The sequence below is a fragment of the Chiloscyllium punctatum genome, chromosome 21 (genome assembly GCF_047496795.1).
Source record: "Chiloscyllium punctatum isolate Juve2018m chromosome 21, sChiPun1.3, whole genome shotgun sequence".
NCBI lineage: Eukaryota > Metazoa > Chordata > Chondrichthyes > Orectolobiformes > Hemiscylliidae > Chiloscyllium > Chiloscyllium punctatum.
Window position 1 is genome coordinate 78,568,746 of NC_092759.1, and position 25,378 is coordinate 78,594,123.

The following is a 25,378-nucleotide window of genomic DNA, read 5'->3' on the forward strand; positions in this document are numbered from 1 at the left end:
CCATTTCCCACCACTTTCAGGCAGTGTGAGGGGAGGTAAGCGCGGATATGCTCTGAAGCTCTCTCTCACCAGCACGACCAGTTTACTCAGGCGCTGGAAGTGAGTAAATTTGATTGCGAACTTCCTCTAAATATCATTTATCTGAGACAGAGAGAAAGATGATGAACTGGTGGGAAAGAGAGAAATGTACTCCGGATATTCTTCCCTCAGGTATATTCAAATGAGTGTATTTTTGTCCAGCCAGTTTGGTGTTCAGAATTCATCTTCACACAGTAATCCTGCAGAAAGGCCTTTTCAACAGGGACGTTGGATTCTTTGCTACAACGGGGCAACAGTTAACATCTGAGCTCCAACTGTCCCGGATGGAGAGAATCCACGTCAAACCCTCACTCACTGAGAGCCATCCCCACGGGCCCTGAGCTGTGGGGCTGCTGACAGTTAAACGCGGAGGACACGCTTAAAAAAGAGCTATTGATTCTCCCTCAGCCACTCTGTCTCAGAGACATGGAGAGGGACGGCATCAACGTGAGGTGTCATTCCCGCGCTGACACAAGCTGACCAACCCATCAAGTCCATGGTGCCTCTCTGTCACTGGTATCTCTCTGAGGTTATTCATAATCGGTGATATATGCCCTAATAATGGGGATCGATATCTGTGTCATAATGCTGTCTCCCACATGCTGATCCATTTGTCATTCACGGTTTTTCATTTCACTGGGAGGACAGTGCTGTGTGAAACAAATTGGGGACTAACGCTAGGGCGTCAAGCCCATGGTACACACCACAACTGGTATCTCTCATCTTCAGCAGATTATTCCCAGTTCAGGCAAGTGACTTTGCGAAGCAGATCATAGCAGATCGACAGAGAACAGGAAAAGAGCTTCCAGACATTCAGAAGTGTGTTTCCTCACCTGTGTAAATTTGGCGGGAGTATCAATCGAGATATTCATTTCAGATATGTTGCGTGACAGGAAGAGGAAGGCGAATGAATATGCAATGCGAAGAATGGAGCTCTGTTACAGATGAATACTGGTGGGGTAGTATAAACATGCTGAAACCTGGAACTGTCAACGAGCTGGGGATGTTTTCAATCCATGAATTTCTGGGTTATGGGCCCAGCACGCTCGCCCTGGGCCACTCTGTTAGCGTTGACCACAGCACTTTCCCGCAGTCTTCAGCTTTTCATCTGGCGTATGGCATGTACCTTCGAGGACGATGTTGAAAGATCTTCGCTGTTCTTGATTGATAGTCTGTGGTGCAGACGGGTCCCGTCTTTGTCAATATAGTGTCTATGTTACTTCCACATTCTGTTGGTTTAACTGTGATTTCACTCAGAATCACAAAATGTTGTCACACTGCGGACTGAGGTCTGTGGGCCCCCTTCACTGTGCTGGCTCCACACAATAAGGAAATGAATGTGCCGCTCGATTGCTTGATTTTATATGATTGATTGATTTTCATCTGTGCGTTAGTACAGTGAAAAAGTTTGTTTGCGATTGGTAAAGGCAGATCATAGTAATCATAGGACATGCAAATCACAACGTGAGTAAAACAAAATTTAGACAGGTGAAGGCATTCACGTCACTCCGCACAGGATGTGCGCTCAGAAAGATCTGCATTAACAGGATCAGCATCATTTGAAGTTAGACAATTTATTTATCAGACTAGTAATGGCCATGAAAAGAAAAGACGGGGTTTAATGGGATGGGGGATTAGATGAAGAATGACACCGGAGAAAATAGGAAAGACTGAGTTGTGTTCTAATGGAGGTGTTCCAATTGATGTGAGGTTGGTAAGAATAAATGGCGGGGGGGTGTTTCCTCCTTCAGGTGAGTGCATAAGCTGAGGTGAGAATTGTTTGCTTTAGCTCAGCATGAAATAGAATCCACTGGCTTACTGGATTATGGTATAGAGTGAGACCAACAACATGGAATTAATTGTTGCACAGTCTCAAGTTGCCATTAGGATCATCATCTCCCCCGTCCACCTGATCTGTAATACTATGGCGACTCTAACGACTAAGATTTGGTCCGTCGAGGTAAACCATCATTATCATTGTCACCTGTTGCCTTGAACATTTGGTCAAAATCCCAAGAAATGCAACTGAGACCGTTTAATATTCACTGATCTCCGCAGGAAAAATCCAGCAATAAGACTCGTCCTTATTCCTGTTTGAATGCTCTGTTCCGCACAGCACCAAAACTACTTATCGTGAGTTTAGTAGATTTGCTAACAATACTCAAACTACCCAAGGAGATAAATCTAGTTCTTTTCGATTGGTTTAATGGACAGTGCGAATTTACAGCAAATGAAATAATATGAAACGAGCTAAACAGTCTTGCCCAGAATGTAACCAAGTGCACGGTCAGCGATATGAGAAGGGTCATCAGACTAAAACTTTCCTCCTGTTTCTTTATCCACAGATAGATATTCACCTGGGGAATACTTGCAGCTTTTTAGTTAATAATTGGCACCTTTCCCAAAGACAGAACAATCATCCAAATCAGAAACTGGAGTTTTAGGATAAATTTTGCTTTACTCAACATTATTTTTCAATTGCGTTTCAGTTTTATGCTCCAATAACCCTTGGTCAATGTCATTAAAAGCAGTTTAAAATCAAGACGGAAGTTATAAACTCGGCATTTTACGCACCTTTAAGTGCCAGGCGCTGAACAATTGCGCCACAGGAGCAGGGTCAGCAAGCCTCTAACGTGTCCTATTCGTAACTCTGTGACCTCCAACCCAACAGCTCGACTTTTGTCGTGGTTCTGAAATGAAAACTAACGCAGAGGAGGTTAAATTGAAACGGACCTGTGAGTATTGGAGCATCGGGTTCAGAAAATGACCTAGAAACATGCTGTGTAAAACAGACTTCATTAAAAAGTAGGTTTCCATGGATTCGTGCGTTGTTGACCGACAATGTTACATTGCTGCTGTCACAGGGCTTTTCATTCGATTGGCTTCAATTCGGCACAAAATTCGATTCAGTGCAACTTCACCATCTTCCTTCTGAACGTTCATACAGACAAAATGGATCAGACTGCACTGAAAATCAATCTACAAAGGACACGTTGAACGGTTTTCATGAATACTGAAGGTATAAAATGGTTATGCAGGATTTAGTTGACTTCAGTTTAAATTGTAAAGTGGTGAGAATTCAGGGTGATTCAGAATGTCCGAAATTCGTGTTTACTTGTGGCAAGAATGCCAGCCCAGCAAAGGGGAAATCTATTCCTGAAACCCAAAATCCACATGGTCCCTTGCTCCATGTGCCCAGTTGGACCCCTGTGTGAAGGAGCAGGCGGTCTGATAAAGGGTCTGTGTTAATCCTCCAAGCTCTGATCTAAAGCTGCAACAAGAGCTGTCCATTTCTGCTGTGAGAGCGGCTGGGTAAAGGGAAGGACCTTGATATTCCATGGTTTAGAGTCCTCAAGGTGGTATTGTTTAAAAAATCTTTACCAGAAACAGCACAGAGAGCAAGAAGAGGAGGCTATTTACCTCACGGCCCTACCCCACTATCTGGTCCCATCATGGCTGATGGAACACTATAATTTCTTTTTCCCAGCCCATCCGCATGCACCTATCACCCGCTGGGAAACAGATATCTAAGAAACTGAAAATGTCAATGCGAATGCATGTGTGTGTGTGTGTGTGTGTGTGTGTGTGTGTGTGTGTATGTGGTGCCTGGGTGGGGGGTGGGGCAGACATGTTTTGAGATTTATTTGTCAATGCTGGTCCAATCATGTTTAAAAGAGGAAATTCCTCTGATCAGCTGTAGGAACGAGAATTCCAGACGAAAGGAATTGACGATGAATCAGCAGAACAATAATTGATACTGAATAAACTCCGACTCAAACCCAACAAACTATGAGTAACGATGCTGTAGAAGTCTAATGCGCTTTTCATTGCGTCACAGAGACGCGCTGGCCGTCATTTTACTGCACCCAAAGGGGCAGACTCACTCCATCACCGCCACCATGAGCCCCTCACACTCAATCCATCACCATTACTCTGATCCCCTCAGAGCTACTCCATCAGTCTCACCCTGACAGACTCACACTCACACCATCACCTTCATCATGACCAACTCACACTCACTCCATCTCCGTCACTGTGACCACCTCACACTCACTCCATCACCGTCACCCTGACCACATTCACACTCACCCCATCATCGTCACTATGACTCCCTCACACTCACTCCATCACTGTCACACTCATAGTCTCACACGTACTCCATTACCGTCATCCTGACCCCCTCACACTCACTCCATCACCGTCACCCTGACCCCCTCACAGTCACTCCATCACTGTCATCCTGACCCCCTCATACTCACTCCATCACTGTCACCCTGAATCCCTCACACTCACTGCATCTCCGTCAACCTGACCCCCTCATACTCACTTCATAACCGTCACACTGACCCCCTCATACTCACTCAATCACCATCATCCTGACCACCTCTCACACTCACTCCATCAACATCAACCTGACCCCCTCACACTCACTCCATCGGCATCAACTTACCTCCTCACACCTACTTCGTCTCTGTCACCATGACCCCCTCACACTCACTCCGTCACTGTCTCACTGATCCATTCACACTCACTATTTCACAGTGACACTGATCCCCTCACACTCACTGCATCTCCGTCACCCTGTCCCCCTCACATTCACTCCAACACCGTGACCCTGTCCGACTCACACTCACTCCATCACCGTCACACTGACCCCCTCACACTCACTCCATCACTGTCACACTGACTAACTCACATTCACTCCATCACCGTCACACTGACCAACTCACATTTACTCCATTACCGTCACCCTGAACAACTCACACACACTCCATCACTATCACACTGACACTCTCATACTCACTCCATCACTGTTACCCTAACCCTCTCACCCGCACTCTATTTCCGTCACAGTGAGACCCTCACAATTACAGCGTCGCTCTCACTGACCCCGTCACACTTACTGGGTCACTATCACCCTGACTCCCTCACAGTGAATGCGTCACTATCACCCTACCCCCACTCATATTTACTGCATCACCATCACCCGGACCCCAACACGCTTACTGTATCATTATCACCCTGACTCCTCATAGTTACTGTGTCACTATCAGCCTGACCCCTTCACAATTACTGCGTCATTATCACCCTGACCCACTCACACACACTCCATCACCTTCACCCTGACCACCTCACACACATTCCATCACCATCACCCTGACGCTTTCACACTCACTCCATCACCGTCACCCTGAATCCCTCACACTCACTGCATCTCCGTCACCCTGACCCCCTCATACTCACTTCATAACCGTCACACTGATCCCCTCACACTCACTCCATCACCGTCACCCTGACCCCCTCACAGTCACTCTATCACTGTCACCCTGACTCCCTCACACTGACTCCATCACCGTCACCCTGACCAAATCACACTCACTCCATCACCGTCACCATGACAGCCTCACACTCAGTCTCTCACCCTCACTCTGACCCTCTGACACTCACTCCATCACAGTCACCCTGACCCTCTCACACTCACTCCATTACCATCTCCATGACTCCCTCACGCTCACTCCATCACCCTCACCCTGACCCCCCACACTCTCTCCATCACAGTCATCCTAACCACCTTGCTCTCACTTCATCACCGTTACACTGACCCCCTCACACTCACTCCATCTCCGTCATCCACACTCCCTCACACTCACTGCATCACCGTCACACTGACCCCCTCACACTCACTCCAGCACTGCCACACATCCGCTCACACTCACTCCATCACAGTCACCCACGTCACTGTCACTGTGACCCCCTCACACTTACTGGGCCACTATCACTCTGAGTCCCTCACACTGACGGCATCAATATCACCCTGCCCCCACTCATATTTACTGCATCACACTCACCCGAACCCCCCCAACGCTAACTGTGTCATTATCACCCTGACACCTCACAGTTACTATGTCACGATCAGCCTGAACCCTTCACACTTACTGCATCATTATCACCCTGACCCCTTCGCACTCACTCCATCACCATCACCCTGACTCCGCTCACACTCACTCCATCACTCTCAACCTGAACCCCTTACACTCACTCCATCAAAATCAGCCTCACACTTAATCCGTCTCCGTCACCATGACCCCCTCACACTCACTCCATCACTGTCACAGTGATCCATTCACACTCATTCTTTCACAGTCACACTGATCCCCTCACACTCACTCCTTCACCGTCACCCAGAGCCCCTCACTCTCACTCCATCACCGTCCCAATGATCCCCTCACATTCAGTCCCATCACGGTCACCCTGCCCCTCACACTCACTCTATCTCCGTCACCCTGAATCCCTTACAATCACTCCATCACCGTCACCCTGAAAACTTCACAATCACTGCATCTCTGTCACCCTTACCCCCTCACATTCACTACATCACCGTCACTCTGACTAACTCACACTGACTATATTACCGTCTCCCTGACCCCCTCACACTCACTCCATCGCTGTTACCCTGACCCTCTCACCCTCACTCTATCACCATCACTCTGATCCGCTCAAACTTACTGTGTCATTATCACCCCGACACCTCACAGTTAGTGTATCACTATCAGCCTGACCCCTTCACACTTACGGCGTCATTATCACTCTGAACCACTCACACTCACTCCATCGCCTTCATCCTGACCCCCTCACACACATTCCATCACCGTCACCCTGACGCACTCACTCTCACTCCATCACTGTCACACTGAATCCCTCATACTCACTGCATCTCCATCACCCTGACACCCTCACACTCACTCCATCACCGTCACACTAAGACACTCACACTCATTCCATTACTGTCAGCCTGAACCACTCACAATCACTCCACCAACGTGACTCTGATCCCCTCACACTAGCCTTACCCACTCACACTTATATTGTCAGTATCAACCTGACCCTCTCACACACACTCCATCACGGTCACCCTGACCCCCTCACACTCACCACATCAATATCACCCTGAACCTCACACACTCATTCCATCACCGTCACCCTGACCCTCTCATACTCATACAATCACTGTCACGCTGACCCCCTCACATCCATTCCTTCACTGACACACAGGTACCATCACACTTACTCCATCATCGCCAATCTGACCCCCCTCACACTCACTCCATCACCGTCACCCTGACCATCTCACACTCACTCCAACACTGTCACCCTGAGCCCCTCACACTCATTCCTTCACCGACTCACAGGTACCCTCGCACTCACTCCATCACCGCCACCCTGACCCCCTCACACTCACTCCATCACAATCACACTGACCAACTCACAATCACTCTTTCACAGTCACACTGATCCCCTCACACTCACTCCTTCACCATCATCTTGAAACTCTCACATTCACTCCATTACCGTCATCTTGAAACCCTCACACTCACTCCATCACCGTTACCCTGACCTGCTCACATTCACTCCGTCACCATCACACTGAACCCCTCCAACTCACTCCATCACAGTGTCCCTGACCACCTCACACTCAATCCATCACCCTCATCCAGTCACCATCACACTCACTCCATCAACATCAACCTGACCCCATCACACTCACTCCATCACTATCTCACTGATCCATTCACACTCACTATTTCACAGTGACACAGATCCCCTCACACTCACTGCATCTCCGTCACACTGACACCTCACATTCACTCCATCACCATGAGTCTGAACCCCTCACACTCACTCCATCTACGTCACTCTGACCCCCTCACACTCACTCTATCACCGCCACACTGACGAACTCACATTCACTCCATCACCGTCACACTGACCAACTCACATTTACTCCATCGCCGTCTCCCTGAACAACTCACACACACTCCATCACTATCACACTGACACTCTCATACTCACTCCATCACTGTTACCCTGACCCTCTCACCCTCACTCTATCACCGTCACACTAAACCCCTCACACTTACAGCATCACTCTCACTCTGACCCCCTTACACTAACAGCGTCACTGTCACTCTGACCCCCTCACACTTACTGGGTCACTATCACCCTGACTCCCGCACACTGACTGCGTCACTCTCACCCTGAACCCCTCAAAGTTACTGCGTCACTCTCACTCTGACTCCGTCAAACTTACTGGGTGACTATCACCCTGACTCCAGCACAGTGACGGCATGACTATCACCCTACCCCCACTCATATTTACTGCATCACCATCACCCGGACCCCAACACGCTTACTGTATCATTATCACCCTGACTCCTCATAGTTACTGTGTCACTATCAGCCTGACCCCTTCACACTTACTGCGTCATTATCACCCTGACCCACTCATACACACTCCATCACCTTCTCCCTGACCCCCTCACACACATTCCATCACCGCCACCCTGACGCTTTCACACTCACTCCATCACCGTCACCCTGAACCCCTCACATTCACTGCAAATCCGTCACCCTGACCCCCTCATACTCACTTCATTACCGTCACACTGAGCCACTCACACTCACTCCATCACAGTCAGCCTGAACCTCTCACACTCGCTCCACCTACTTGACTCTGATCCCCTCATATTTGCTGCGTCAAAATTAGCCTTACCTCCTCACACTTACATCGTCACTATCACCCTAATCCTCTCACACGTACTCCATCACTGTCGCCATGACCCCCTCACACTCACCATATCACTGTCACCCTGAACGTCTCACACTCACTCCATCACCGTCACCCTGACTCTATCACACTCACTCCATCACCGTCCCGCTGACCCCTCAAACTCACTCCATCACCGTTGCACTGATCCTCTCACAATCACTCCTTCACCGCCTCCCTGAACCCCTCACACCCACTCCATCACCATCACACTGATCCCTTCTCACTCACTCCATCACCGACACCCTGACCACCTTACGCTTGTGCCATCACCATCACCCTGACCCCCTTGCACTTACTCCATCATCGTAACCCTGACCCCCTCACGCTCACTCCATCACCATCACGCTGACCCTCTCGCACTCACTCCATCACCCTCAACCTGACCGCCTCACACTCACTCCATCAACGTCACCTTGACCCCCTCACACTCACCCAGTCTTCGTCACCATGACTCCCTCACACTCTCTCCATCACTATCACACTGAAACACTCACACTCACTGCATCTCCGTCTCCCTGACCCCCTCACATTCATTCCATCAGCGTTACTCTGACTCCCTCACACTCACTCCATCACCGTCGCCCTGACTGCTCACACTCACTCCATCACTGTCACCCTCACCCTCTCACACTCTGTCCATCACAGTCACCCTGACCCCTGACACTCACCCCATCACCGTCACCCTGACCCTCTCACACTCACCCCATCACCGTCACCCTGATCCCCTCACACGCACTCCATCAGAGTCACCCTGACCCTCTCACACTCACTCCGTCACTGTCATCCTGACCTCCTCACACTTCACTCCATCACCGTTACACTGACACCCTCACACTCACTCCATGACCATCACCCTGACACTCTCACGAAAACACCATCACCGTCACCCTGACCCCTCACACTGACTACGTCACACAATGCCCCACATCACTCCCACTGCCACGATCACCCTCACGCACTGCACCACGCTCACACACACTGCCCCACACCAGTCCAACCTTCATGCTCACACCCACACACTCCACGACGACCACACACACTGCCCCATACCACCCCCAGCGTTACGCTCACCCGCATACACTCCACCACCACCACATTCACTGACCCACACCACCCCCATCATAATGCTCATTTCCACACACTCTCCACCACCATCACACACACTGCCCCACAACACCCTCTCCATCACGCTGACCACCACATACTCCACCACTACGGTCACGCTCACCCCCTCCCACTCCAACACCATCACACACGTTGCCCCACACCACACCCACCGTCATGCTCACCACCACACACTCCAACGCCATTCACACACACTGCCCTACACCACACCCACCATCACGCTTCCGCACACACACTCCACCAGCCTCACACACACTGCCCCACACCACCCTCACTGACACGTTCACCCCCACACACTCCACCACCCTCACACACAATGCCCCACTCCACTCTCACCGTAACGCTCACCCCACACACTCCACCATTCTCCCACGCACTCCCCTACCATCACGTTCACTCTCCTGCACAGTCACCCACTATCACATTCACTCCACCACACAATGCCCCAGTGTCTTGCTCACTCACCCCACACACAAAGCCTCACCATTTGACTGACTCAAACACACTGTCCCCCACGGTATCGCTCACTCCCCCACACACAGCCCCACCCTAGTTCTCAGACTCCGTGTGCTCCCCCACCATCATGCTCACTCTCCCGCACATTCCCACTGTCCTATTCACTCCCCTGCACACGCCACCATCGACACTCTCACTTCCCACACATACTCCCACCATCACGCTCACTCTCTTGCACACTCTCCCAGCATCACACTCACACGCTCACGCAGTCGCCCACCATCATACTGTTCACACATCTTAAACTGAGCTCCTGCCTGTGAACACTGGCCCAGTTGATCCCCTCTAAATGGCCTTTAATCCCATCCCCATTCTACTCCCTGAGTAACAGACAGTATGTCCCACACAATGTGTTCTGTTTGTGATATCCTGTTGTACCAGTCTCAGCCACAGCCTATGGTGCCTCTCCACCTGTTAACCCCCCCCCCCCCCACTTATGGCTGGTGTTCTCACACCCACTGTGTCCCCGAGCAATGGCGTTTGGCCATAGCTCCATCCAATTGCCCTAGCAATGGCCTGACATGTCGTCCCAATCTCTTTTCCCTAACATCGATCTGAAGATCGACAACCCTCGTCTGTTCCCCCAGCACTGAAGGATTCGAGGAAGACAGTAACATTGGGAGGTTATGATTGCAAGATGGAGACAGAGTAAATGAGATTTTTAAGGCAAGGATAGTGGAATTGAATGCGGAAATGGGAAAAGGAGAGAGGAACAGTGGCGCAATGTGAGAGTGGGAGGGATATATGGAGGGAGAGTGACAAACGGAGCAAGTTGAATTCTGCTGATAGTCGAGTTGGAGTGGGAGTCGCAGAGGTGAAAATAAAGTCAAAGGGAGTTAAACCCAGCTCATGAGCCCAGGGCGTGGTGCCCTCCCCTTCCCTGAGGACCAGGACTTGGGGCTGAGTCTGTCTCTCTCCAGCTCAGCTTCTCCAACACAAAGACACACAACAAAATCGTTCACTCTGCTGCTTGGCACACTTTAATCAACATTTTTATTGTTTACAAATACAAGTGATAGATACAGTTAGTGGGATAATGCATTTTCTCACTGGCCCCTGAGTTATGAGAAACATTGAAATGTTTCCCTGTTACCCCCAGTGGGATAAGAATGGACAAACCTGCGCTACCCTCAGTCTGTTACCATAGCGACAGGCTGCTCCGTCGCTGAAACACTGAACTGAAATGAGAAAATCCGCGGTGGATTGATTAATGAGGGAATTTGATTGATGGATTGATTTGGGTGAAGGGATATTTCAGCACATTCTTCAGCTGCTGCCTGAATTTAGTCTGTGTCACGGCATAAATCGCGGTGTTTGTGCAGCAACTGAGGAGCTGCAGCATGAAGCCCAATTCCCGCACAAAGGGATGGAGAATCACAGATCGATACCCAATCCAATACATCCGTCTCCATATAGAATACAGCATTAACGTTGACCATAACAGGATGAAATTGGCCGAGATCACAAACAAGAAAATGATGGATTTTTTTCGGTTTCTCATTTCTGTGTCAGACTGAGCATCCCCATTGGTGTGAGCGCGGAGTCTCCTGCGGGCTCTGCTGGTCACTAAAATGCGTCTGACGGTGAGAACATTGAGCAGAAGAATCAGGAGAAATGGGGCACACGGGGTTAGAATGTGGTGGAGGAACTCGATTGTGACCCAGACAATGGAGAAATAAACAGCGACTGTTACATCACAAAACGAGGGGGCGTTCACCAGCCCATACCGAGCCGTGAGCATGAAGTACCAGAAAATGTTCTTTAAACAGCTCATCACCGTCACTGCTCCCAGAACCACAGCCGCTGTTTTCTCACTGCAATATTTACTTTTCAACTTTTGGCAAGTAATGGCCACAAACCGATCAATGGTGAAAGTGACGGTGAACCAGACAGAACAGTCAGTGGCTGCATAAAGCAGGACGGCGTGGATATTACACACATGGACGGAGTCCCTCAGAAAATAAAACTGTGCCGGATAAACAATGGGAATGTGTATCAGTATCAGGTCGATGATAATGACCAGGAGATCCGCCGCTGCCATGGCCCCCAGGTAACGTCTGACACATGGAGACAATCCACAATCTTTATAAAGCAGGACGTAGATGGTCACTACGTTAACTGTGAGGAAGGAAAACAAACCCATTATCCATCAGCCTGGAGGCAAAGGGACCCGTTTGATCGGGGACCCAGTGAGATTTTCAAATGTGTCCCTGTATTCAGGGATTTATTAAATTAATTGGAGCTGGAATAACAAACGGGAAGGTCGGAATTACTGACAAAAATGTGACATAAACCACAAGAAACCCTCCCTCCCCAAACACACAGAGACACGTCCATAAGGACAGATGGTTTCGAGAACATTCCCACACACTCAATCACTCGAGAGCAGACACAGGTCACTCCTTCCCAGTTCCTAATACGGAGGGTGGAAATGTTGCTGTCCTGAAGGATTCTCTCCCAGTTTCCTGAAGAAAAACGGAGTTTGGGAATTCCTGTATTTTGGTCTAAATTGTGGTAGATTCTGTGTTGTGAAGAAACGTAAACGCTGGGAAAATGCATTCACCCCTTTAACTTCCTGAGGGGCCTTCGGAATAGTGTCTCCTTCTCCTTGGAACGGGATCTCTTCCCTCGGGATCTTATCGTTTGTTCAATTCACTGACGTCCGGCCGTTCACAAACAATGTCAGGGACAGAAAGTTCCGGGGAATGTCAGTTATAGAACGTCGTGGACAGAACGTTCCTGGGAATGGCTTTTGTAGAATGATGGGAACAGAACGTTCCTGGTAACTCCTTGACCTGTCCGTCACTTTTGCTCCCTACCCACCCCAACAACATGATGTACTGTGCCTGGGAATACTGTACCATTAATGGGGTGAGATACGGAGGGTCCAATCACAGGAATGGGAAGTCAAGTCATTTCCAGATCAGCTGAAATGGTTAGATATGCCGCATTCTCAATTCACCTCACATTACCAGCCCAGACACCATCTACCCCGAGGAGACATCTGTTCACCGTGGAACACTGTGCAGACCAGGCCAGTGCACTGTTCAGTACAACCCAGTAATCTGGCCAGAGTGGAACACTGTGCAGATTCATCTCTTGCACTGGTCAATAAAATCCAGCAATCTGGCAAGAGTGGAACACTGCACAGGTCATGTCATAGCACTTGTCTTCAAATGCACAGATCAGTTCAGGGCATTGATGTATAAACCCAGATTAGATATCTGTCCAGCACGGGGAGCTAAGCAGAAAACAGCACTGCATTGATCTATAAACCTGGACTGGATATCTGTCCAGCACGGGGAGATGTGCAGACGACAGCAGTGCATTGACCTGTAAACTAGGAGCAGTTACCCTCCCAACATGTGGGACTGTGTCCACCACCTCAGTCCATTGATCTGTAAACCAGGAGCAGTTACCCTCCGAGCATGTAGGACTGTGCACACCACCCCAGTGCATTGATCTGTAAACCAGGAACTGTTACCCTCCCAGCATGTAGAGCTGTGTACACCACCCCAGTGCATTGATCTGTAAACCAGGAGCAGTTACCCTCCCAGCATGTCGGACTGTGTATCCCACCCCAGTGCTTTGCTCAGTAACACTGTGTTAGATCCCTGCCCAGTGTGGCGAAACTTGCAGCCCATGCTGGAAGTAACAGGATGTGCAGCTCCATCCATTTACAGCTCCATATCTCCATTGTAACATGCCAAGGGGGTGCTGTGGGTGTGAACACTCACTGCCAGAGAGATATGGCAGGGGAATCAGTTTAAGAATCACCACATAGGAGGGGTTTGGGGTATAGACAACGAGGGGGAGACTGAGTGACAGTCTCATGGAAGGATGTATTCCCAGGTTTCAGAATGTTGAAATGGAGACTCTTCGATAGCATCCTGCAACATGAGCCTGTCTTCCCAGGAAAATAGGAAAAACGGATATTGGTGTGAGGTCAGATGATGGAGAATTTTGGATGAGCATTTGTACTACAGCTTTGTAAATGGGAGTCCTTCATGGTTGAAGGTACACATCATCACCCGGATGTACCTGGATATTCCGTGATCCCTGACACTGGTGCCATCTTTGAAAGGCCACTGGGCACATGTTTGAGCTTAGTCTGTTAGGAGCTGCCCTGCACAGTTTACCTCGACAATGGCAGATAAGGGGCAATTACACCACGGTTTGTCGACAGGCACATGGAGCTCCTGGTGGATGGGCTAGTACAGAGGGGGACCATTCTCTTCCCAGATGTGCCACACCACCAGACCCAGCGAGCATTGTCTGAGCTCCTCACCCAGCTCAGTGCAGTATCTGCTGTCTGAAGAAATGTCCAGCAATACAGGACAAGCATCAGTAGCCTTCCATGCGCTGTCAGGATAAGTGTCACAGTATTCTCTCTGCTCCCTCACACTCACTGTATATCTGTTATAGCACCGACCCCCAAACAAGGCTCATGCTCCACCACTCTCACTGCTGCATGCAGCACGTTCCCCCCTCTCTTCCCTCCACTTTACACCCCCCCACACACACACTAAAAACACTGCATGGATACAACACTGTGTACTGATTCCCTCCAGACACCTCACCATGACCTTCTTCCCCGCCTACACTGACACTAACAGCAGGGCCACCCACTCCCACCCTCACTCCCTCCCTCCCCTTCTCCCATTCCAGGAGACACAGCCTAGAATAGTACAGGAAGGACCAAGCAGGGTGGTGGAGTGCCTGATATCCGTTCCCTCACCACTCCGCACCCCCCCCCTCCCCGCCATGTGTGGAGGACCCTGGTACGAGTTGGAGAGGACTGGAACGCCTCGTGTGGAGATTCTGAAACATCCATGTCCCACCGTCCGTGTAAGGAGCAATGTTCAGTAAAGGGCAATTCTCACTTTAAACCCACTGGCAGCTCCCTTCCCCCCCGGAACAGCTTAGAAGCCGTGGCCCTGATGACATCACCGTTTTGTGTCGAACTGGTACAAATGGAATCCCCACAGGCAGGAGGGTGGGCTCACAACACATCGTCACCACCACCTCCCAGGAAGGGAGAACGGAGGCTCCCTCCTACACTGCTCCCTTAGATAGCTCAGATACTGAAACTAATCTGTGAGATTTACTGTTCTCCCCCTTGTCCTGACATCTTCTAGAATCTGTGCTCATATACACCCAGCGCTCTCTGTTCCTGCAGCCCCTTTATAATGGCACAGCCGACTTTAAACTGTTTTTCATTGTCTTACCTACCAAGGTTCATCACCTCAAACTGCTCTGCATTGAACCCCATCTGCCATAAACCTGAACATCACGCCAATGTATGATTGTCCTGTTAGAGTTCCGCACTGTCCTTCTTAGACTTTACAAGTCTTCCAGGTTCGGTGCCATCTACAAACATTGAGATTGTAATGGTGTCACAGTCGGCATAAAACAACTTAACTCCTGCCCCTCACACGAATATGTGCAAGTGAAATACTGCTATATTCCCATGAACAGATTTGAATAATGACATACTGTCAAGGGAGCAACAAAAATCCTGACAAATATGAGACGGAGCGGATGAAATATTGACAAACAACAGAGGAAGAGAAATCCGGATGTGTTCCACTTAACTATATTCATCAGGGTATAATGTGATGAAGTTGAAAGTGTGTACTGTACCTTTAAGAGAGGGTGAATGCTGTTCCGAACTGATAGTTTACAAGCACCTGTGATATGAGAGGATGGCAGACACAGAAACAGTATATTGCTATAGAGCTGGAGTGGGTAATAAGCAGTTAAGAGAAAGAGGGTCTCAGAGTTGTGAACAGTGGATGTAAAATGTTCACATTCAGATTTTAAAAAATAAATTGATGTTTTTATTTAAACAGTGGAATTTGGGAGTTCTCTGTCACTCATATTTTAATAATTTACGAGGCAAATTGAGCATTTCTTTACGTTTAATTTAAATTACCAGTTGAGCTTCACGCCGTGTCCTAACCATTCCCGTTTGTGTATCTGTGTGTCTCTGTGTGGGGCAGGTCTGGCAGTTTCTGTGGTGTTTAAAGTCATACAATGCCACCCTCTGCTGGCCTCCACACGCCACTGCACAGGCATTGGCAAAGGGTGAAAACCAACAGGAATTCATTCAGAGAGGGGGAGGGATTCGGCAGCTACTCACAGCACCATCCAAACTGATGTCTTATCCATGTACGGATCTAAATGTCCTTGAAACGTTGTAACTGTCCCTACTTTCACCGCTTCCTCTGGAAGTTCATTCCATACATAAGCCAGATTCTGTCTAAAATAATTACCTCTCATGACTTTTGTAAATCTTTTCTCCTCGCATCTTAAAATGTCACTTAGTTTTGAATCCCCAACTCTAGGGAAAAGACATCAGCCCTTCAGCTTTTCTGTACCCCTTATGATTTTACAAACCTCTGTAAAGTTACCTCTTAATCCCATCCTCTCAAGTGAAAAAAGTCCCAGCCTACTCAGCCTCTCCTTATAGGTCCCTCCCTCTATTCCCAACAACATCCAGGTTAATCTCTTCTGAACACTATCTAGCCTAATAATATCAAGGTCACTAATATCAAAGTGAATAGTCAAGGTATTTTCTAAGGGTACAATGAGTGCAAAACTAGAATACATAGGCTTAAGGTGAGAGGGGAACATTTAAAAGTGACCTTCGGGGCAGCTTTTTCACCCAGATGGTGGTGTGCCTATGGAATGAGCGGGCAGGGTGACCAGGCTGGGCACAGTATTCCAGAAGAGGTCTCACCAATGTCCTGTACAACCTCAACATGACGTCCCAATTCCGATTCTCAAAGGTCTGACCAATGAAGACGTGTGCTAAACACCTTCTTAACCAGACTAACAGTATGAGATGCAAATTTTAAAAAATTATACCTGCCGGCCTATGTCTCTCTTCTACAACACTGCCAAAGGCCCTACTTTTAATGATAGAGGTTCTGCTCTGGTTTGATTTACCAAATCCAATACCTCACATTGATCCAAACTGAACTCCATCTGCCACCCCTCAGCCCATTGTAATATATTACTGCGACCTCGCCCTCCCCCAGCAATTAAGATATCCTCCCCCACTCCAGGAGGCCTACACAATCCGGCCTTGATTTTCACAAAACCCTGAGCTTGTTTTGCCTTGTGTGGTTAGGGGGAAGAGGGACAGATTGCAGACACAGTCAGTGGGGAGGAAAGGTTGGACAGTAATCAGCGACCTGGTGTCATTTCATGGTTTTAAGAAAAGGGGAGTCACACGTTAGAGTTGGGAAATACTGATTTTTGTTTGGGGGGGTCAGAAATTAAGATCTTCCTTCGTCTCTGGTGTTCAGTAATAAATATCTCTTTTAGGCCCTTCATTGGGCAGAATGTGTTTTCAGAATTTCTTTTCCTAATATTGTAGACTACAGATAATATCAATTAATGATGTTCATAGTTATCGCTGTAGGTTTCCTCGCTGTGCTGCAAGGTTCATTTCCAGACGTTACAGTGCCTTACTAGGGATCACCTTCAGTGGAAGATGGATCCAACACACCACGCTTCTACAGATTACCCAAAATTCACAAACGCGGAGCCCCCCTCAGATCTATAGTCTCACTACCTGGAACACCAACTTACAGTTGGCCAAGAAGCTACACCAAAGACTAAGACACTTAGTAGAAGGCTCACGCCACTCCACCAATTCACCCAATAATTTATGAGGAACATTGAAAACACTAAGATAGAAGAGAAGGAAATAATGGTGTCCCTTTATGTAACAGCCCTATTTACCTCAATCAACATTAACCTGGCCAAGGAAACACTGACTACACGATTGAAGACCTAAAGACACATACACCAAACACCACTGACTTCATCAACGAGAATATCATCAAGTTAGTTGACCTATGCCTTACCACCCACTTCACCTTCAACAACAAAACTTACAGACAAACCAATGGAACACCCATGGGATCTCCGATATCAGGGTTTTGAGTAGTGGCAGTAATGAAGATACTTGAGCAAACAGCTCTGCCAACCATCCAACCAAATCTCTGATGACACCTTTGTCATTACTAAACGAAACAAGTTAGAAGAAACTTTCAAGACCTTTACTGGCATAAATTTCACTCATGAGGAGGGAAACAACAACAAACTGCCATTCCTAGATGTAACAGTAGAGTGAACAACCAATGGGGAACTTCAAACTAGCGTCGACAGAAAACAACCCAAATGGACCAAATATTGAACTACAGAAGCAATCGTCTCAACACCCACAAACAAAGCTGCATCAGAACATTATTTCAACGAGTCAACACACACTGCAGCACAAAGATACGACACAGAGCAGAGGAAAATCCCCTATACTGTGTAGTCAAAAATACTTGGTAACCAATGAATACAGTCCGCCGATTTCTCAGCACAAACCGAAACAAGCGGACAAGACACATCCAGAAACCCTAGCCACTCTCCCCTACATCAAAGACATCTCGGAAATGACCGCCAGACTGCTCAGACCCCCTTGGCATCATTGTAGCACACAAACCAACCAACACACTAAAACAGCAGCTAATGAACTTGAAAGGCCCTATACAGACAATGAGCAAAACTAATGTCATTTACGAAATACCATGCAAGTGCTGTAACAATCAATATATTGCACTAATAGGCAGAAAACTAGAATACATGAACACCAACTTGCCACAAAAAGAAATGACCGTCTCTCACTAGTACCTAACATAAAGATTAAGGAAGGACATCATTTCGACTGCGACAACACATCCATCCAAGTACAAGCCAAACAAAGACATGTAAGAGAATTCCGAGAAGCATGGCATTCCACCCAGAACTCTATCAACAAGACGCCATCGACTTAGACCCCATCTACCACCCCCTGAGAAAAGGCACAAGAAGTGACTTCACCACAGCAAATAACATAATCAAAGAAATGATATCAGCAACTCAAAGAAACACAAAAATATAAATAGAAAGCAGTAAGTTTCAGCATTGCTTTGCGTAAAGTCCAGTGAAGATGTTACCGAGTGAAGTAATGAAACGTCTGGAAATGAACCTTTCAGATCAGCTAGCAAACCTCCATTCAAATCCTCAACCTGAGCTACAAGTCTCCTCAAAACTCACTATGTTCATCGTTAATTTCGATGGCACAGCTCATCCACTGAACATCCTACAGTTGAGAAAGATACCTTGCACTTGTTTAACAATACAAAGTGTTTGTGTAGTTCAGTAATGGTAACCTGATTATAATAAATCCATACCGAGCTGAAAGTGGGCACTTAAAATATGACCCAAAATCTTGGTACGGTAGTGTAGTGGGTAGTGTCCCTGCCTCTGAGCCAGATCTCTGAATTTAATTCCAATTCCTGAAGTAATAGTGTTCCTAGCTCTGGACTAGAAGGCCTGGATGCAAGTCCTGCCTGTTGCCGAGGTTTGTCACAGCATGTCAGAACAAGCTGATGAGCAAACACACAGGAGAATAATGTTACAGCTTTATGGGTATTGCCAAGGGGTGCTAGTGTCCTTACCTCCGTGCACAGTGGTCGAGGTGTAAATCCCACAGAAGTGTTTCATGATACATCTGAACAAACTGATTAAAATGGATATAGAATTGTGACCTGATAGAGAAAGGTGTCCGTATTGAATTTCAAAATTTAGGCCCAGGATTACTGAAAGCACAGCACATCATGTTGATTGGAGTCACATTTCGCAGCAGTAGCGGTTTATAAAATCAGAATGGTCATGGATAGGGTGAGCAGTCAGGGTTTTTCCCAGGTTAGGGGCGGCCAAAACTAGAGGGCATTGGTTGAAAGTGAGACGGGAAAGGTTTTGGTGAGGTATCAGTGGCACCTTTTCACACAGAGGGTGGTGTATGTATGGAATGAGTTGCCAGAGGAAGTGGTGGAGGCTGGTACAGCTGCAGCATCTAAAAGGCATCTGGATGCTGACAGACCTGCCAAGCATTTTCAGCATTTTCTGCATTTGATTTTTTTTTTAAAAGTGCATTCATTTTAACACAGGTATTCTGAATACATTAAACATTTTATTTTTTAATGACGCAGGGACATATAAACATATCTTCAAATCGACCGAGACCATTTTCTGCTGAGTCGTATGGCCCTGTGTATGACATTAGTAATGATGCACCGACATGGAACAGAGAATGTGATGGAAACATAGTTTGGACAATGTACAAGGAGACGTCACATGATCCAGTTTGGGAGAGAATGACATTATTGTGTGTTTCAACTCGGGGAGGGAGAAAATGTAATCTGCCTGAAATGGAATGGCCTATTGCAATCTCTCTCCTTCATTGTTCCTCATCACAGCAATGTGTGTGAGCTATATAAAAAAAAACTCCACAGTGACCGATACAATTCCTGTTTTTATAGAATTCCTGCAGTGGGGAAACAGGCCCTCAGCACAGCACGGACATATCAACCTTCCAAAGAGTAACCTTTCCAGACCGTACCCCTACATTTACCACAACTAATATAACGAACCTAAAAATCCCCGAATACTATAGCATGACCAATCCACCTAACCTGCACAGATTTGGACTGTGGGAGGAAACTGGAACACACATTAGATGTCCACGGAGACAGAGAGAATGTACAAACTCCACACAGATAATCGCCCAAGGCTGGAATTGAACCCAAGTCCCTGGTGCGGTGAGGCAGCAGTGCTAACCACTGAGTCACCTGCTATTCTTTGTGCAATTTTTGAACAGAATTCATTGGAATCTCCTCACTGCCTAATGCAAAGGGAATTCAGCCAAATCCAACTGTCCCAGGATGAAATCCCGTTGTTATCACCTTGTGTGAGTAGAATGTCTTCAGAAACAGAATAACATTTTGGACAATCTGTCACTTTTTCCTTTTGTCATGAGTTACAGTAATATCTGGGCAAAGTTTTTCCAACTTGAAACTGCAGAGATTTTGTTTATCGTGTGTGTGTGTATGTGTGTGTGTGTGTGTGTGTGTGTGTGTGTGTGTGTGTCTGTGTGTGTGCGTGTGTGTCTGTGTGTATGTGCGTGTGTGTGTGTGTTTGTGTGTGTGTGTTTGCATGTACAAAGAACAAGAAAATTTACAGCTGAGGAACAAGCCCTTCATCTGCCACTTTTCCGTCCAACTCTCCAGTCTATCTATATCCTCTTGTCTTCTCTGACAGTCCCTTGTGCTTTCTGCTACTCCACCAATCTTTGTGTCATTTGCAAACTTGCCTATCATACCAACAGTGCCCTCTTCCAGATCATATATATATATGACAAACAGTGACCACAACACTGACCCCTGTGGAGCACCACTTGACACCTGTCTCCACTTCGTGTTACTCCCTTCAACTACAACTCTCTGTCTCCTGTTTCTCAACCAATTCTTTATCCACCCAGCTAGAATACGCACCATATGACTTCAATTTCTCCATTAGTCTATCACGGAGAACCTTATCAAACGTCTTACAAAAGTCCATGTTTATGACATCAACAACCCTTCCTTCATCTATTAATTGGTCACTTCCTCGAAGAACTATATTACGTTTCTAAGGAACAAACTCTCCTGCACAAAACCATGTTGCCTATCACTGATAAGCTCATTCTTTTCTAAATATAAATATATCCTATCACTCGGTACCATCTCCAGCAACTTCCCCACCGTTGACGTCAGACTCACTGGTCTGTAGTTACCCAGAATATTCCTACTAACCTTCTTGTATCGGGGGACAACATAAGATACCCTCCAGTCTTCCGGCACCTCACCTGTATTTATGAATGCCACAAAGATGTCTGTCACGGCCCCAGATATTTCCTCTTTTGCCTCCCTCAGCAACCTGTGATAGATCCCATCCGGTCCTGGGGATTTGACCACCTTAATAACTTCTGGCAAACCCAACATATATTCCCGTGTGTGTGTGTGTGTGTGTGTGTGTGTGTGTGTGTGTGTGTGTGTGTGTGTGTGTGTGTGTGTATGTGTGTATACGCGCGTGCCTGTGTTTTTCGAAAAGGGAATATCAATTCTTTATTTCCAATATCCAAACCGTTTGCATCATAGTTTGAGTGACGTTGTTCTGGATCACAAACGTGCTATTTCAGCTGATTAAAGAAACTAGCCTGACTTATTCCTAAAACAGACCCTGACCCAGTCTGAGACCGATATCATCGGCCAAATCACTAACCTGGTTATATTTAACATTTGTTGTGAGCATTGGAAGAGTGGGACTTGAAAAGGAAACAGTGACCCAAAAAGCAGGGGAACTATAGATCGGTGAGCCTGATGTCAGTGGTGGGTGAGCTGTAGGAGGGTATTCTGAGGGATAGGATTTACATACATTTGGGAAGACAAGGGCTGATCGGAGTAGACAACGTGGCTTTCTGCATGGGAAATAATGTCTCATTAATTTGGCTGAGTTTTATGAAGAGGTAACAAAGAAGACTGATGAACAGTTTGGTAGACATTGTCTACATGGCCCTCAGCAAGGTGTTCATAACATTCAGATTGGTAGACAGATTAGGTCGTTTCGGTCACATGGGATACAGGGGAAGCTAGTCACAATTGGCTTGAAGGAAGAGGGGTATTTTTCAGACTGGAGGCTTGTGAGCAGCAGTGTGTGTCGAGAGGCAGTACTGAGTTCACTGCATTTCATTATTTATATCAAGAATTTGAATGTGAATATTGGGGCCATAGTTAGTAAGGTTACAGATGACATCAGAAAGGTGATTTAGTAGATTATCTCAGAGTACAACGAGACCACAATTAGATGGGGCAAATCGTCAAGGAGTGACTGATGAAGTTTAATTTAGATGACTACGAAGTTTTGCATTTTGGGAAGGCAAATCAGGGCAGAAATTGTACGCTTAATTGTAAGGTCCTGGGCCATGTTGTGGAGCAAAGGGACCTAGGACTGCAGGTGCATTGTTCCTTGAAAGTGGAGTCGCAGGTCGACAAAGTGGTGCAGAACACGTTTGGCACATTTGCCTTAATCAGTCATAGCATTGAGTATAGGAGTTGGGGTGCAATGTTGCGTCTGTATAGGACACTGATGAGGCCACATTAAGAATACTGCATGCAATTCGGTTGGCTGCAGAAAAGATTTTGGTGCAGGACAAAAGGATTTGGTTTTTAGGGAGAGGCTGATCAGGTTGAGGTGTTTCCCCCGGAGTGTCAGAGGCTGAGGGGCAACATTATAGACCTTTAGAAAATCATCAGGTGCATGGATATTCTGAACAGCCACGTTCTGTGTCCCAGGATAGGGGAGTCCAGAACAAGAGGGCATCGGTTGGAGGGGATATGGCGAATGATTTAGAAAGGACCTTCGGGTAAATGTTTTATACAGAGAGTGGTGTGTGTATGGAAAGTGCTCTCAGAGGAATGGTGAGTGCGGTTACAATCGCACATTTAAAATGTATCTGAAAGACGTGGGATATTAGCCAAATGCTGGCAAATCGGACTGGATCATATTTGATATCTGATCGGAGGGAACAGATTGGACTAACGACTCTGTTTCCGTTCCGTTTGACTCTCTGATTCTATAAGAGGGACGACGAAAAATTCTGAAAGAACCTTACAAGTCGAAATACTGTTCACTGGAAATTTATCGTGCCTCTATGTTCACATGGACTGAAAGCTGCGTTAGTTGAATATTTGACAGAGAAGGGAGTCACACGTAATGGAACGTAGACAGGAAAGTGGGGCTGAGACCCCAACGTGATCAGCCACGATCTTAGTGCCTGGTGGAGAAGGGTCAAATGACCCACTCCTGTTCCTCAGTCCCATGTTTCTGTGTTCCATTCAGCCCCTCAAACATGCTATGCAGGAACAGTTGGAGGCCACTTACTCCTATAACCTGGTGCACAGAAAAAGAGAAGACCATTCAGCCCCTCAGTACTGCCCCACATGCTTTGAGTTTATTTGGTAAATGTAATTGGAAAATCCAGGCTGAGTATGAAAGAGGCCCCTCATCTGTCTTCACAGAACTTCTCCTCTCTGCAACTTGTGCTCTATTTGTTGTTCATGTTGTAGAACCAGATTCACTGTGAATACAGCCCCCATACTTCACCTAGAGTTTACTCACAAAATTCTCTGGTCTCCCTGACTGCAATATGCAATAACAGGACATTCATGAAAATAACACCCACTAACTTTCCAAAAACAGAATGTGAGATCATTAGAAACAAGGGCATGTCATTCACTCCCCAAGCCTGCCTTGCCCTTCACTAAGATCATGACTGATCTGCTGTTGGTCTCAAATCCTCTTTCACACCCAATTATTCATAGCCCTCAACTCTCTGACAGATCAATATCCGTCAAACTTCTCTTCAAATACGTTCAGTCATTTTGCTCCCCGAACACTCTTGAAAAGAGAAATCCTGACATTCAATACCACCTGTTTGAAGAAAACACTTGTTGCTCCTATATCATTGACCTATTGATATGAACAAAAGAGATTGAGACAAGGGGTCAGGTAAAAATGACAGGCCCTGATATCAAGGCAGTGGTTGCCTTCTATTGACACCAAGGAGCTGAACAAAACTGGACTTAATGGAAATCAGAGTAACCTCGCCAGTGTTTGGCGTCAAAGATGTCACAAAGGAAGATGTTCATCATCTCATTACTGGATCACCTTTGTGGGAGTTCCTTTGGGTAGCTTTCTCCTCACGAACATCTTCGGCTGCTTCATCAATGTCTCCCCACCCTCACCCTCCCCACCATAAGATCAGAATTGGGGATGGTCATTGAAGATTCCACAATGTTCAGAACATTTTGATCCCCCTTCAGCCCCTGAACTGGTCTGTGTCCATGTACAGTAAGACTCAGACTCCATTGAGGCTTGTGCTGTTAAGGGGTCCGTCACATTCATGTAACAGTACTGCTAGATTATGCACATTGCCACAGTGAAATGAAGAGTTAATTCATCATCTCACGCTCGTTTTACAGGAATATGAGGAAGTCATTCAGCACATTGACACTGTTACAGAAGAACAGGGATAGCCCATTCAGTGCCTCCAGCCTATTACTCAGGACGAGAAGGAGTTTAGTGTGATGGATCACACCAGAGCCCCTCGAAAATATTTGAAGGCGG